The sequence below is a fragment of the Ascaphus truei genome, chromosome 3 (assembly GCF_040206685.1).
Source record: "Ascaphus truei isolate aAscTru1 chromosome 3, aAscTru1.hap1, whole genome shotgun sequence".
NCBI lineage: Eukaryota > Metazoa > Chordata > Amphibia > Anura > Ascaphidae > Ascaphus > Ascaphus truei.
Window position 1 is genome coordinate 31164145 of NC_134485.1, and position 15406 is coordinate 31179550.

The following is a 15406-nucleotide window of genomic DNA, read 5'->3' on the forward strand; positions in this document are numbered from 1 at the left end:
CCCCAATAGGTCAGGTTTGAAGGCTATACCAGCTTCAGCACAGGTGACTTAGTCTTTGACTGAGCCACCTGTGCTGAAGCTGGGATATCCTTAAAATCTGACCTGTTCATGGGTCTTGAGAACCCCTGTAACAGCCGACTAACCCCCCCCCCCCACACCCCATTTAAGTTGGCCTGTTTTACAAATGCAAATACATTGAAATAGATTTTATGGAGCAGACAGTAATTTGCAAAAGGCTACCATTCAAATATAATATAAGTGTTAGAAAATCAGAAAACTGACATTGTACTTCAAACGAAGCACAGCTATTCAAATATAAAGTGGAGACCTGTGGAGCTAATTTATCTTTTCTTCAATATAACATGCAGATTCTGTGCGGTGTAACGTTGTCCAAGTCAAAACATTGTGTTGCAGCTTAGTGAAAGCCAGATTGTAAGTACTGTACTTAAAAAAATTTCAACCTGTAATGAGCTTCAGAAGTGTCCAAATGAAGGTCATATAACCCCTACGGTTGATGCATAAAGCTGCTCTTTGAATAATGCATAGAATTTGAACTGAGAACTACTGATTAAAACAGGGTATATATATATATATATATATATATATATATATATATATATATATCATATTACATTAAAAGGTGCAACCCCCATGCCCTCTAAAAAGGTGGAAAAAGAGAAAGACCCTCAGACCACCTCTGCTGCCAGGGACGGAAGGACATGATTGAATAGAATCAAAATAAGCTTTCAGCCCAGTTAACAGTGAGGAGTAAAGCAGGAGACGAGGCTGGAAGTAGCCACCAGAGTCTCCCTTGAGGCAGTGGTTAACCATGAAATGGTCAGTCAGTGGAGATATTTTGCTCAAAAAGAATGAGTGTAGTACTTGTCACTGACCACTCTTTCCTATGATTGACCTAAGCACAAGTCCATTTTCCATGAATTGCAGCTTTAAAATTACGCTTTTTTTTCTCCCCCATTGGATCTTTACCCCTGAACACAAGCAGCGCGAAGCTCCACTAATATGATACACCAATCACACTGGCAGATAAGGGGCAAATGCATGTTGGATTAAGACCATGGTTTAAGCCAGGGGTTCTCAACTCCTGACCTGTTGGGGGTTCACGAGGATTAATTATCAGGATATCCCAGCTTCAGCACAGGTGACTCAATCAGTGGCTCAGTCGAAGACTGAGCCACTGATTGAGTCACCTATGCTGAAGCAGGGATATCCTGAAAACCTGACCTGTTGGGGGGTCTTGAGGACTGAAGTTGAGAACCCCTGGGATAAAGAAGTTGGGGATTACACATTCGATCGCAGATTTATGTACACTTGGCAATATCTACACAGCTCACCAATTTGGATATTCCCCCAATAACGTGAAACAGTTTGATTTGTGGACATCTACTTTATCCTCTGTACCTAAATATCTGTTCCCCATTAAAAAAAAAAAGTGTGATATATAGATCTTCACTGTATATATAAAAAGCTGCACCATAAACGTCACATAAATGGAGTTAGTAAACATCCCGGGTTGTTGTCAGCAATTTGCCTCAGCATTTTAATATTAATTAAAAAAAAGTCATGACAGTTAAAGGGATTTTTTTTTCCCCCTTTAAAAAAAAAAAAATACTAAAAATAAAAATTTACTCATGTTTTAGGATCTTCTAACTGAAAAAGACATAAAAAGTCATAAAATTATGTATTGCGCTCCTCCCCCCAAATAAAACATCCACAAAAGGAGCATCTCTACAGCTACTCATCAGTAGTGCATTTATTAGTCATTTGCTGGCAAAAATCGGTGATGCCACTTTGACTGCTGTGTTTTACCAGCAAAGCTTTTTCAGAGGTTATCGGTGGCATTGAACCCACGGTCTGCAAAAGCTTGTAATTATACTCCTCGTCTTCAGGATGACAAGCTGCTGCTGCGGCTGCTGCTGCTGCTGCTACACTAGGTGACCCTTCTGCAAACCCCTGGCAGGATTGCACCATGGATTCACACTGAAGAAGCCTCTGGTCTTTTTCCGGGATCAGAAAGGAAAGCGGGCACTCGGAGCTCGAATATTTCGCCAGGATCTGGATTTGCTCTCGGCTTAGTGCGGCTTCTCGACAAACTTGCTGACAGAGTCCGGTCAGATTCTGCTTCGTCTCCCCCAGTGTGCACAATATTTGGTCGCGCTCCTTAAGCAAGTGTTTCTTTTCATTTTGCTGCAGGGGAAAAAATAAATAAAAAAATGTTGAAATAATAGAACCAAGCTACATCTGAAGTACTCGCATCACAAGAAACATTTTCTGCCAATGGAGTCTTTTAATGAGCCTGTGTACATTTTATGTTGGTTTATAGATAATAAAATCAGGTTTATGGAAAATGTTGCGTTTTTGTAATGTGTGGCGTTTGCGTACTTTGCATCCTGGGGATTTCCCCTGAAGCTCAGCCTGCTGCATTTATCCACCTGTCCAGAGCCCCCAGCTCACAGACATCGGGTTTATCCTTTCAGACTTCTATGCTTAAGCTCGCTTGTTGGCACTGTATTGTGAAACTGATAGCAAGTTACAAGTAAAACACATAACAAAATTATGCTGCTAACCGTATGTTCTATAGGCATTATTGTGTTGAAATCATAAGCTAGATGTTTTTGCAAAATACTTTTTCCACAATTAAAATTTATACACGCCATCAAAATAATAGTTGTACAGCTCGCATGATTATATTATTATGATGGCTTTATATAAATACACCCCAAACTGACACCTCATGTACATGAGGGAGAAATCTTCCAACGTGTGGCACACAGGCAGAAGTCAACAGATCCAGACACATTTTATTCATCGTACAAAACACGACGGGGTCAGTTTGGTGTGTACTGTATCTTGTGTGTGTATGTATCTTCTCTGGGAGCCGCATCCCACGATTTACTTTGCGATTACAGTATATGTATTGCTAGGATGTGTGCCAGGCAGTGGGTTTATGGATTGTTTCAGTTATTTTGTTGTGGTCTTAGATTTCTTGCGGTTTCCCATTTATTACAGACCTGATGCTTTAGTGTAAAAAAAATGATCACATGCCCCATGACAAACACTTGCTTCTCTTCCCAAGAATTTAATGAATGTTTATTTTTGGCACCTTCTGCACATGATTTTTAGCCCTTTGCGTGATAGACACTGACTTAAAGGTCTTGTCATTACTAGGAAAGTCCTACTGTTTGGACGCTTTTTGAACTGCTAGAACGGACCAATATCACATGATATTCCAAGAACATCCTAAGGCCATGGGGTTTGCCAACGCTTTTGCCATTCATGAAAAGGGTACAAAGGCAGCAGGCAATGGACTTCATCTAACAAGTGTACCCACTTCACGTCCATAGAATCTTTGTACGATACCAAATTACCCCTGGCAAATGTTACTAAAACATGCAAATAATCTTCATTAAAATGTCATTCTAAATAAAAATGTACAAATGGGATTCACTTGCCAGAGAATTTAAAATATAGCCATGTTGAGAAAGTGTTCTCTTTAAAAGTCAACTAAATAGATGGATTTAACCTCACATTTTCTTAATGATTAATATAATAGAAAACATGGCTTATGGCCAAGCATTACTAACATAATTTGTAATATACATAGAAAATTATACAGTATATCAAATATAAGATGCTTTTTCCACCAAATGATGTGTCTCCCAACGCCCAAGACCTGGCAAACTTGGCAAAATCCAAAAACACAGAGCAAACATTGTGATGAATCATCTAACGTGCACCAAATATACATCATTGAGATCTGCACAGAACTACCATATAGTGTCATATGCCAAATGGCAATATTTCTGAACACCAACGGCCACAAGTTCAAATTATTTTATACTAGCTGATCTACCCGGCGTTGCCCGAGATTTAATTTTCCCGCACCCCCCTCTCTCTCCGCTACCCCCCCTCTCTCTCCGCTACCTCCCCTCTCTTTCCGCTACCCCCCCTCTCTCTCCGCTACCCCCCCTCTCCGCTACCCCCCTCTCTCTCCGCTACCCCCCCTCTCTCTCCGCTACCCCCCCCCTCTCTCCGCTACCCCCCCCCTCTCTCCGCTACCCCCCCTCTCTCTCCGCTACCCCCCTCTCTCTCCGCTACTCCCCCTCTCTCTCCGCTACTCCCCTCTCTCTCCGCTACCCCCCCTCTCTCTCCGGTACCCCCCCCCCCTCTCTCTCCGGTACCCCCCCCTCTCTCAGTGTGGATGTGTGTGCATGTTTTACTGTGGGATGTGTTCCTTCCTCCCATCAGCTTGCCACCTCTCACTCTGCAGCCCTATTCCTCCCCTAAACACAGAGCCCCCCCCCCTCACCGGACTGGGGAGGGGATATGCTAAGGGTGGTGTGACAGTCACGCCCTCCCCGCAGGCCAATGAGGTGAGGGTGCACACAGACAGTTTTTCACATATATACATATACAAATATAGGAAGATATTGACAATATATGCATTGCCCCCAAATGCCATGTAAATGACAATGCAAAAGTGACTAAAAAATAAGCAGATAATGAACACTATCCATCCAGAAAAGATACTGCCACAGGAGTGTATGGTGTGCATATGGGGGAGGGTGTATGTGTATATGTATAAATATACACACACACACACACACACACACACACACACACACACACACACACAAATAGGGAAAAGAGAATCCACAGCACTCGTTTAGTATAGATAAAGAGATACATTTATTCCATCACAAAACAAAAATGAGTAAAAATGGGCCGACGTTTTGGACTACCACGGTTCGTTGTCAAGCTCCTCTCTCAGTGCATGCACGGGATTTCTCGGATGTTGTAAGCAACGGTTGCTACACGTGACGCGAAGGATGCGGTCGATGGCCATGAACGCTACTTATTACATACACTGACCTTATATGAACTGTGAACAGTCAATTTATTTCCTCCTGAGCCACCGTTACACCAGAAATGGTTCCGTTTGGCACCAATTTTTCCTTCTTCCTCCACCAAACGTCGCCCAGGTTTACTCATTTTTTTTGTTTGTTTTGTGATGGAATAAATAGATCTTTTTATCTATACTAAGTGCGTGCTGTGGATTATCTTGCCCCTATATATGCTATTTTGCACTGGAGTGGTGATAATGGTCCATCTGTGTGCACCCCATCAAACGAAGTACTTTTCAACTTCATATTGCTTGGATCGCTTTTTAGTGCCTGGGGCGTGCATATGGACGCTATTGACTAGATCACCGCTTTGTTTCCCTTTTCTCTATGCAGTGGAGTAAATTCAAAAAGGACACAGTATAATATTGGTTATATTATACCCCCCCCCCCCCCTCCTTACCTTGGCTCCGGCGTTCTGACTTCATGACGTCACGTGACTCCACGGAGTCATTTGAAGCCGTCTGAGCCAAGATAAGTGACGTTTACAGAGGCCTTCGCCACTCCCCCGGCATTTCATTTAAATGCCTTTAACCGTGTGCACCCCTGGTGTAGAACCTGCTTGTAGGGTTACCGTGATGTGGTTGCGGGCTTGATATGTTTTGGCCAAACAATATTTCACTAAATGACCCTCACATAGAAGAAAAAACCCCATAGAAATCAATCAAATAATTTGCCATATTGGAGGTGCATTGGTGTTTCTTTGTTTACAGTTGTATAATTGAGGTCACTTTCCCATTACCACTCCAGTTGTCACAAATATATACATACAAAATATTGTGGGACTGGGTTATGAGCTTGCCAAGATATATGTATATACAGGGCTCAACAAACCCACTCGCATGTGGCGTGTTGAAATGACCACTTGGCAAGTTTGGAAGCAGAACTGAGGACTACTGGAGCAGGGCAGCAGAGGTGGTGAATGGCACGTTGGAGGAGGACTGAGGAGGACCACTGAGCAGAGCAGCAAGACAGAACGCGGCAGGAGCAGGACAGGAGGAGTGCAGGGGAAGCGCGTCCCGGGAATTAGTTTAAAAGCTTTCAAATGTCCCGGCTGCAGAGAAAAGGGGGCGGGCCGGCATCATCGGGGGGCGGGGCCAATAACAGCAAGAACGGAGCTGCTGTGCCATGCTCCTCATAGCCCTTGTACTGTAAGCATGACTGCGGCTCACAGCCCATCCTGTTAAAAATGGTTTTTCTAGGTCAGTCTGTGTGTACGAGTCTGTGCTGGTATGTGTGCGAGTTAGTTGTGTAGGTCAGTGTCTGTTGTGTAGGTCGGTCTGAGTGTGTGCGTGTGAGCTGTGCAGGTCAGGGTCTGGTTGTGTGAGCTGTGCAGGTCAGGGTCTGGTTGTGTGAGCTGTGCAGGTCAGGGTCTGGTTGTGTGAGCTGCGCAGGTCAGGGTCTGGTTGTGTGAGCTGTGCAGGTCAGGGTCTGGTTGTGTGAGCTGTGCAGGTCAGGGTCTGGTTGTGTGAGCTGTGCAGGTCAGGGTCTGGTTGTGTGAGCTGTGCAGGTCAGGGTCTGGTTGTGTGAGCTGTGCAGGTCAGGGTCTGGTTGTGTGAGCTGCGCACGTCAGGGTCTGGTTGTGTGAGCTGTGCAGGTCAGGGTCTGGTTGTGTGAGCTGCGCAGGTCAGGGTCTGGTTGTGTGAGCTGCGCAGGTCAGGGTCTGGTTGTGTGAGCTGTGCAGGTCAGGGTCTGGTTGTGTGAGCTGTGCAGGTCAGGGTCTGGTTGTGTGAGCTGTGCAGGTCAGGGCCTGGTTGTGTGAGCTGTGCAGGTCAGGGTCTAGTTGTGTGAGCTGTGCAGGTCAGGGTCTGGTTGTGTGAGCTGTGCAGGTCAGGGTCTGGTTGTGTGAGCTGTGCAGGTCATGGTGTGTGTTGGGTAGGTTCAGGGAGTGCGTGTGTTATTTATTCAGGCTAGGGTGTGAGTGTGAGTGTGAGTGTGAGTGTGTGTGTGTGTGTGTGTGTGTGTGTGTGTGTGTGTCTCTCTGCAGGTCAGTGTGTGTTTCTGGGAAATATATATATATGAGAGAGATATAGAGATATATATCTCAAATGGAAATATTACTGTACGCTCATTTGCATGTCTTAGACAGGTCTGCAACCCCACCTTTCACCATTATCTTGTGTTTATGGTGCCTAGATACAGTTATAGCCGAAGTTGTTTCAACCATTACAGTGTGATAAATCCTCATCACCCCCCCCTCCCCCCCAAAAGTAAAAATCCACCAGCCAGGTCATGTGGAGGGTGGGGTAGTAGGGAGAGAGAATGACAGGAGGGGGAGCGGTGAAGGGAGAGAGAATGGAGGGGAGGGGGGATGGAGAAAGAATGGCAGGGAGTGAGATAGAATGGTGGGGGGGGGGGGAAGAGACAGAGACCATGGTGGTCAGGGGGAGACAGATAGTGAATGGTGGAGTGGGGAAGCAGACAGAGAGAGAATGGGGGAGCAAGACGAGAGAGAATGGGAGAGGGAGTATGAATAGTACGGCATGAATGGGAACGCTATTAGACAAATATATTTATTTTTTAGTGATGGCATTTGTTTTATAAATACATTTTTAGTGCGAGTCCTCTTTTTCCGCCACCGCCACCTCCTCATCCTCTGCTGCCCAGCTCCACCAAAGCCAGGTAGGTGAGAGGATGGGGGTGAGAACGGTAGGAAGGGGGTTAGAGAGGAAGAGGTTAGGGAGAGGGTTTTGTGAGAGACAGAGGGAGGGGGCTGATGTCACTGCAGAGTTGATTAACGAAGACCTGCAGCTGTGGAATTAACTGTGAGTGGACAGGAGGGGTGGGTATTCCCTGATAGCATTACTATCAATAACTCTGCAGCAGCTCAGCCCCACCAGCGCAATAAACCCAGACTCTGTCTAAGAGAATAGTAGCGCTAGGAAAGGAGGGAGATTTGGGAAGGATGTTGATCCAGGGAGAAATCCGATTGCCAATTCTTGGAGTCAGGAAGGAATTAACTTTTCCCTTTATGAGATATCATTAGTTGATGTGTCACTGATTTTTTTCTTTGCCTTCCTTCTCGATCAATATACTTTAAGTAGGATATAGGATAAGGTATCTGTTGTCTAAATTGAATTTTTTCCAACCTCATTTACTATGTAACTATGTAACAATGACGAATTGTAGTATCGTATAAATGTAATACAATTAATAAACTATGTTAACAAAAAAAGAATATTATTAGTTCTTATTAGGAATTTATTCAACTTTTTTTTAATTGGGGGCTGGCCAGTGGGCGAGTAGCTTTTTTAGTTGGGCAAGTAGCTTTTTTTGGTAATTTGTCAAGCTCTGTGTATATACTGTACCCACGCTAAATAAGTTATAGTGGGCAAAAAAGTGACAAAAACCCTCTACCATAGAATGGTTGACAAGGTTAAATAAAGGAAGGAAAGAGAGCACAAGCAAAAACGGAGCAGGAAGGACCCAAAATCAAAAATGAATTAAAAGGGCACTTTAATGTGACAAAGACCTGCGTTGGAGCGCTTTAGCCTATTTCTATCTTACCATAGAATGGTACAGCGTACACACCATTATTTACGGTATGGTTGAAACCTTTCCCAGCTTTACTGTACATTGCAAAGCCAGTAAAACCAGCCTCACCGCGATGACAACCAAAAGGTTGAAACAACTGTCCGAGTGGGTTTACTTGCTATACACTTTATGCCAGGCTGTGCTGAAAACCTGTGTAATATGGCAGGCATAAGCTTACAGGTCTCCATGTTAAAATAGACAAGTAAAAGTTGACACTGCTCATTTTCATGTAATTTCCAGAATCCCTGGCTGCATGCCAAGAGATAATGGTGATAAGCAGGGTTGCAGACGTATCTGAGATTAATTGAATGGACTCAAGTGATATTTTTATTTGAGGTAGATAGATAGTACGGTGCATGTATGGTAAATATATTGTGCATGTGTCTGATGTGCACGAGTGTGCATATGGTATATACAGTATGCCTCTCTATTCCTGAGTCAGCCGCTTGTCCCCGGTACAATGTATGCCAGCAAGCCCTGTTCAAGGGGTTAACATTTCAACAGCAACGCCGATCAACACCCTGACTACAACTGAACCATCATGCACATTTCTAAATTAGCAGCCGTGTGACTGAGGGAGTTACTGAATGTTGAACACAAGATAACATTCTAAGATGACACTGCGTGACTGGCAGCTTATAGTCAAGTACTTTTTAGAGATAAAACGGTTTGGAGAAAAAGAAAACAAAAAGTTAAATAATGTTGACAAATATCATTTTTCTTTAGTGACACTTATTTTTTAGATATTTGGATTTCTCAATATGCAGCAGGACCGGGTGGAAACAAATTGTAGGAGATCCAGTGTGACTATTGTGAATAATATGTATACATTTGTCAAAGGAAACCATACTAACTCCGTCACACTAACAAGCATAACAGGACTTTCTCATAGATTTAAAAAGAATTCCAAAGAAAACAGAAGCTTTAACGATGTTACAAGATGGTTCATGTAACTGTGAAAATAACCTGGATAGATTGGTGTTATGTCCAATGAAATAGCTGCTCCTTCATTGCAGTTTGCTCAACAAGAAAGTTACCCTTCTATTTGATATTGCACAAGTGTATATAGCAACGTAGTATCATTTCTACATAAATCTTATGAAAACATCAAAATTCTACTGGCGCCAATAATACTATAAGGAGCCTCCAAGGCTCAGGGGCCTATTCATTAAACACAATAATGTAATTTCCATTCAAACACTGCAGTTTATTCCATAGGAAATGCATGTTATCGTATTATAGAAGAAGAATATTGTCACATTATTTCTATGTATAGCTTTAACCAGGCTTTTGTTTCCCTAAGCCAGTGGTTCCCAAACTTTTTCGGTTCAAGGCTCCCCAAGGCAATCAGGATTTTTACTCGGCGCCCAAAGTAAAAACAAAGGTGTATATACATACCTAACAGTTGCAGTGCGCAATTGGTGTCTCTCTCAGACACTCTCACACTCTCTCTCTCTCTCTGACCTCACACACTCTCTCTCTCTCTCTGACCTCACACACTCTCTCTCTCTCTCTGACCTCACACACTCTCTCTCTCTCTCTGACCTCACACACTCTCTCTCTCTCTCTGACCTCACACACTCTCTCTCTCTCTCTCTGACCTCACACACTCTCTCTCTCTCTCTCTGACCTCACACTCTCTCTCTCTCTCTCTCTCTCTCTGACCTCACACTCTCTCTCTCTCTCTCTCTCTCTCTCTGACCTCACACACTCTCTCTCTCTCTCTCTGACCTCACACACTCTCTCTCTCTCTCTCTGACCTCACACACTCTCTCTCTTCTCTCTCTGACCTCACACACTCTCTCTCTCTCTCTGACCTCACACACTCTCTCTCTCTCTCTCTCTCTCTGGCGCACACACTCTCTCTCTCAGGCGCGCACACTCTCTCTCTCAGGCGCGCACACTCTCTCTCTCAGGCGCGCACACACACTCTCTCTCTCAGGCGCGCACACACACTACTCTCTCTCTCAAGGCGCGCACAACACACTCTCTCTCTCAGGCAGCGCACACACACACTCTCTCTCTCAGGCGCGCACACACACTCTCTCTCTCAAGGGCGCGCACACACACTCTCTCTCAGGCGCGCACACACACTCTCTCTCAGGCGCGCACACACACTCTCTCTCAGGCGCGCACACACACTCTCTCTCAGGCGCGCACACACACTCTCTCTCAGGCGCGCACACACACTCTCTCTCAGGGCGCACACACACTCTCTCTCAGGCGCACACACACTCTCTCTCAGGCGCACACCACACTCTCTCTCAGGCGCACACATTCACTCTCTCTCAGGCGCACACACACTCTCTCTCAGGCGCACACACACTCTCTCTCAGGGCGCACACACTCTCTCTCAGGCACACACTCTCTCTCAGGCACACACTCTCTCTCAGGCACACACTCTCTCTCAGCACACACTCTCTCTCAGGCACACACTCTCTCTCAGGCACACACTCTCTCTCAGGCACACTCTCTCAGGGAGGGAGGAAATGCAGGAGATCCGTGCAGGCAGCTCCCTGCACACAAATAAATACACACACACAAATAAATACACACACACAAATAAATACACACACACAAATAAATGCACACAAATACACACACACACGTACAAATACACACACACAAATAAATACACACACACACACACACACACACAAAAACACACAAATACACACACACACAAATACATACACACACACACACACAAATAAATACATACACACACAAATAAATACACACACACACACAAATACATACACACACAAATACATACACACACACACACAGATGCAGATACACACACAGATACACACATTGGAGAGCAGTGGAGAGCAGAGGCAGCGACGGATGTGAGTGACTGGGGGGGAGGAGGGGAGGAAAGGCATGCGATCCGTGCAGGCAGCTCCCTGCACACAGTCACTGGACAGGCAAATGTACACCTCTATCTCCCTCCCCTCCCCCCCACCTTCTCCCTATCACACCCCCCTACCTTCTCCTATCACCCGGGGCAGGAAGGGGGACGGGACACCGCGCAGCCACAGGAGCCAGGAGCAGGAAGGCAGACACACACACTCACCGTGTGCTCTGCACAAAGTGGAAGCCCCGCCCCCGGCTTCCTCTCACCTGCAGCCAATCCCCTGCGGCCCGGCCGGCATGAAGCAGTGATGGTGGGGAGGGATAATCGGAGTGATGGTGGGGAGGCTAATCGCGGCGCCCCTCTAGGCAAGCCACGGCGCACCAGGGCGCCGCGGCACACAGATTGGGAAACACTGCCCCTAAGCTATAAGAAGAGTCCATGCTTTGTGTTTCATTGCCTTATGGGTTCAGTGAATTGTGTGCGCGCGCAGAATAAGTTTTTTCCCTTCGAACTTTCCTTAATGCTGAAACTGCAATTTCTTTGTTTAGCTGCACCCCCCACCCCCCGTCTTCTCTATTAACCCCCGTTGTATAGTCAGAGAGAGAGAGACTATAGGCTGTCGGCCTTAAGAAACATGAGGTAGCCTAGCACATGAGTTTTCTTTTGCTTAATCTGCTAAAATATCTTGCAAAAATGTATAACCAAGTAACTGCAAGAAAAAAAGATAAAGAAAAGTAGGACACCCGATGAAGTTATATGGGCAGACATTGCAAAATTATGTATGCCCGCCCCTTCTTCTGGTATAAGATAGCTTGCTTAGAGCCTATAGTGCAGTGCCTTTGTGTTAAGTCAGACAGCAATGTTTTGATTTGCATTAAATGCACTCTTGCAAGCAGCTGCTGCAATAAAAAGTTTTTCAACAGATTGTTTTTGCCTAAAAAAAAGTGTGGGACTGAGTTTTTCCACGACAGTGTTCACTAAAGCCGTTATCACATTAACAAAACCAATAACATTCAAATAGTAATCATAAATCTGAAGGGTGAAAAAAGACTCTGAAAGGTCAAATGAACAAAAGTTTTTTTTTTTTTGCAAGTGCAGCAGAGATTGATATTTTTTCTTCACCAAGATAGTCTGCAGATAAATATGCACAATGGCTTGGAGGAAGTTTATTCCATAACTAGGGGGTGATCAACTCCCGTCCTCAAGCCTCCCATCCCAGCAGGTCAGGTTTCAGAATATCCCAGTTTCAGCACCGGTGGCTCAGTGAAGACTGCCTCTGATAGAGCGACCTGTGCTAAAGCACGGATATCCCAAAAACCTAACCTGTTGGGGATGGTGGGGGGGGGGGGGGGGGGGGGGGGGGGGGTTGAGGACTGGAGTCGAGCATGCCTGCCAGAACTCTTTACAAGTTCAACAGTCCTTATAGAATTCATGACCAGAAAGAAAAAGCTAGGGATGGGGGGGTGGGGGCATGAGGGTGATATGGATCAGTACCTGTAAATGGTGTTAACCTTCTGATTTAATACGGACTAACCTTAAAACTCACCCCACAAGCTAAGCATCCCAACAGCCTACACTCATGGTTACTGTCCCACACTCAGCCACCTATTGTGGCCAAGCACTGCCATACAATTATTCCCTCACCTGCTTTCTCTGTAAGTCTCCCATCATACCTCTTAGAGTGTAAGCTCTTCAGGGCAGGGATTTCCTTTCCTATTGTCTGTTTTTGCTGTACTTATTGTATCATTTTTATTCCCTGTACTGTATTCTTTGTGAAGCAGCTAAGTACACTTTTGGCGCTATATAAATAAAAGACATACAATACAGTCATTTTATTTAAAACTGTAACGAAGAAAAGCCAACATACCAGTTGAAGAATCTCGGTCTCCAGGTTCTGTATGCAGTCAAGTTTTCTCTTACGACAACGCTACTGTGCTGCGATTCCTGTTCTTACTTCGCCGACGTATGTCATGAATGCAGTCTAACTGCTCCGAAGTCAGGTTGTGCATTTTCATCAGGGACTGAAAGTCGTATCGTGAAAGTGACATTATCTCTTTGTGCGTTGAAGGGCAGTTTTTTCTGCAACACAAGTCAATCATTTTAAATCAAAGTTCCTACTACGAGTTGATACTGCTTAAGAGACCTTATAAGGGAAATGCATACAGTATATGGCTAAATATTACATTTATAAATCCCACATCATTGATTGTAAATAAATCATACACATAAAAGGATGGCAATGCTGCCTAAAATCTGTTTTGTTTTTTTTACTGAATATGAAACATGGCACATAAAACACACGCACACTTATTTTTTCAAATGTAACGTTTGCCAATACTTGCAAGGAAAAAACAAAGATGGCTACAAGGTGACAATCAGAAGCTTCAAAATAATTTAAACAATGACGCTACGGCATTCCATGTGCGGCCAGTGTAAGGAGGGCCGGATGACTTCAACCGCACAACAAATTTTTATAAAGGAATTTCAAAATTAAATATGTCTCATGAACCAGGGGGTCTCTGTACCTTGGTCCAGATCTGTGGAACACCTTGTGTCAAATAAGGTAATATAAATATATATATATACACACCGGTATATATAATTTTTTATATACACCCCGCAGAAAATTAATACTCCACTATGCGAGTCAAATGTTCTAACAAAAGCAGTGGCATTGTAATAAACTAGCACTAATACAAGATGGCAAGTCAAGAGAAAGCCTATGTTAGAGGTTTTTCGTAGAAATATCAGAATTATGGAGTCTTTTTCAGTAGAATCACAGCCCTAGACAAACTGATATTTCCATAAGTGACCTCTAAAGTCAGTTATGGTGACTAAAAGACAGAGAAAGTACAAAGGTGAATTCTGCTTTATAGGCATGCTTCACCATAAAGAAAAGAAAAACCGCCACACTGTGAATGTCAATTATGTTACAGGCTTTCCAGATAGTATCAATGTAATTTCACATACCTTGCAACTCTCCACAGATGATTGGAAGATACATTGGGAAGGATTGACTAACCTCCAATATGGGTTACTGCAGGGGTGCTCAACTCCAGTCCTCAATCCCCCAACAGCTCGGGTTTTCAGGATAGCCCAGCTTCAGTACAGGTAGCTCAGTCGAAGATGGAGCCTCTGAATGAACCACATGCTGAAGCTAGAAATATCCTGAAAACCTGACCTGATGTAGGGGCTTGAGGACTGGAGTTGAGCACCACTGGGTTACCGCACACAATCCCACAGTAACTGGCACTTAGGTTAATAGCAGTTAACATTGGATTGTGGTGCGATAACCTACTTCAGAGTTTAATAAACTATGACAAATGTTCTAAATCATCTAGCAGACACTGATCGTTGTACTAGTGATGCATCACTGCTAAATAAACTCAGTCTGACACAGTGCGTACATTTGCATGTCACTACCCAGATTCCCTAGCTGCAGTAGAAGCTCTGTATGCTGGGTGACTATGGGGAAAAGTCAGGTTTGTGGACCTGTCTGTGGCAGGTGAATGTGCTCATAAATATATATATATATATATATATATAATATATATATTATATATATATATATATATATATATATATATATTATCTTTTGCTGTATGGTGGAAAGTTGTCACTTTTTAACTCACCATAACTTACTTAGTGTACTTGGGTTTGCAGCCACTGCCAGCTTCACAATGCAAGGTCAGTAGCCATTCTCACACTGATGAAACCCAGAAGGTCAATACGGGTCTGTGATTAGGTTTGCGGACCATGCAACTTTAAGCATTAATTCAAGGTATGCTGTAAAAGCGGTGAAAAAAATGGCAGGCATAAGCTTTTAGGGATCCATGGTAAAATGGATAAGAAGCAAAAGCATTATGTGCTCATTTGCATGTCACTACCCATAATCCCTGGCTGCAGTGGAAGCATTATCTTGAGCGACTATGGACAGATGTGTGGACCTGTCGGAGACGTGAATATGCTCACACTGTACGTGTTGTTTTTTGGGAGGGGGTTTATATCTGCAGTCCAACATGAAAACATATAATGGAAGATTAACCTCTTTTGAAGCTGCCTTCCTGCCTTAACCAAATGGTCCCACTGAGAA

General features: G+C 44.2%; 1 long non-coding RNA gene across 1 annotated transcript; it reads right to left on the minus strand.

The window, feature by feature from the left end:
• Positions 1–378: 378 nt before the first annotated feature.
• Positions 379–13256, minus strand: LOC142491394 (uncharacterized). Its single transcript, XR_012800388.1, has 2 exons — positions 13181–13256; positions 379–2205 (listed from the first exon to the last, which is right to left on the minus strand). It is a non-coding gene; the product is annotated as an uncharacterized LOC142491394 (long non-coding RNA).
• Positions 13257–15406: the final 2150 nt, after the last annotated feature.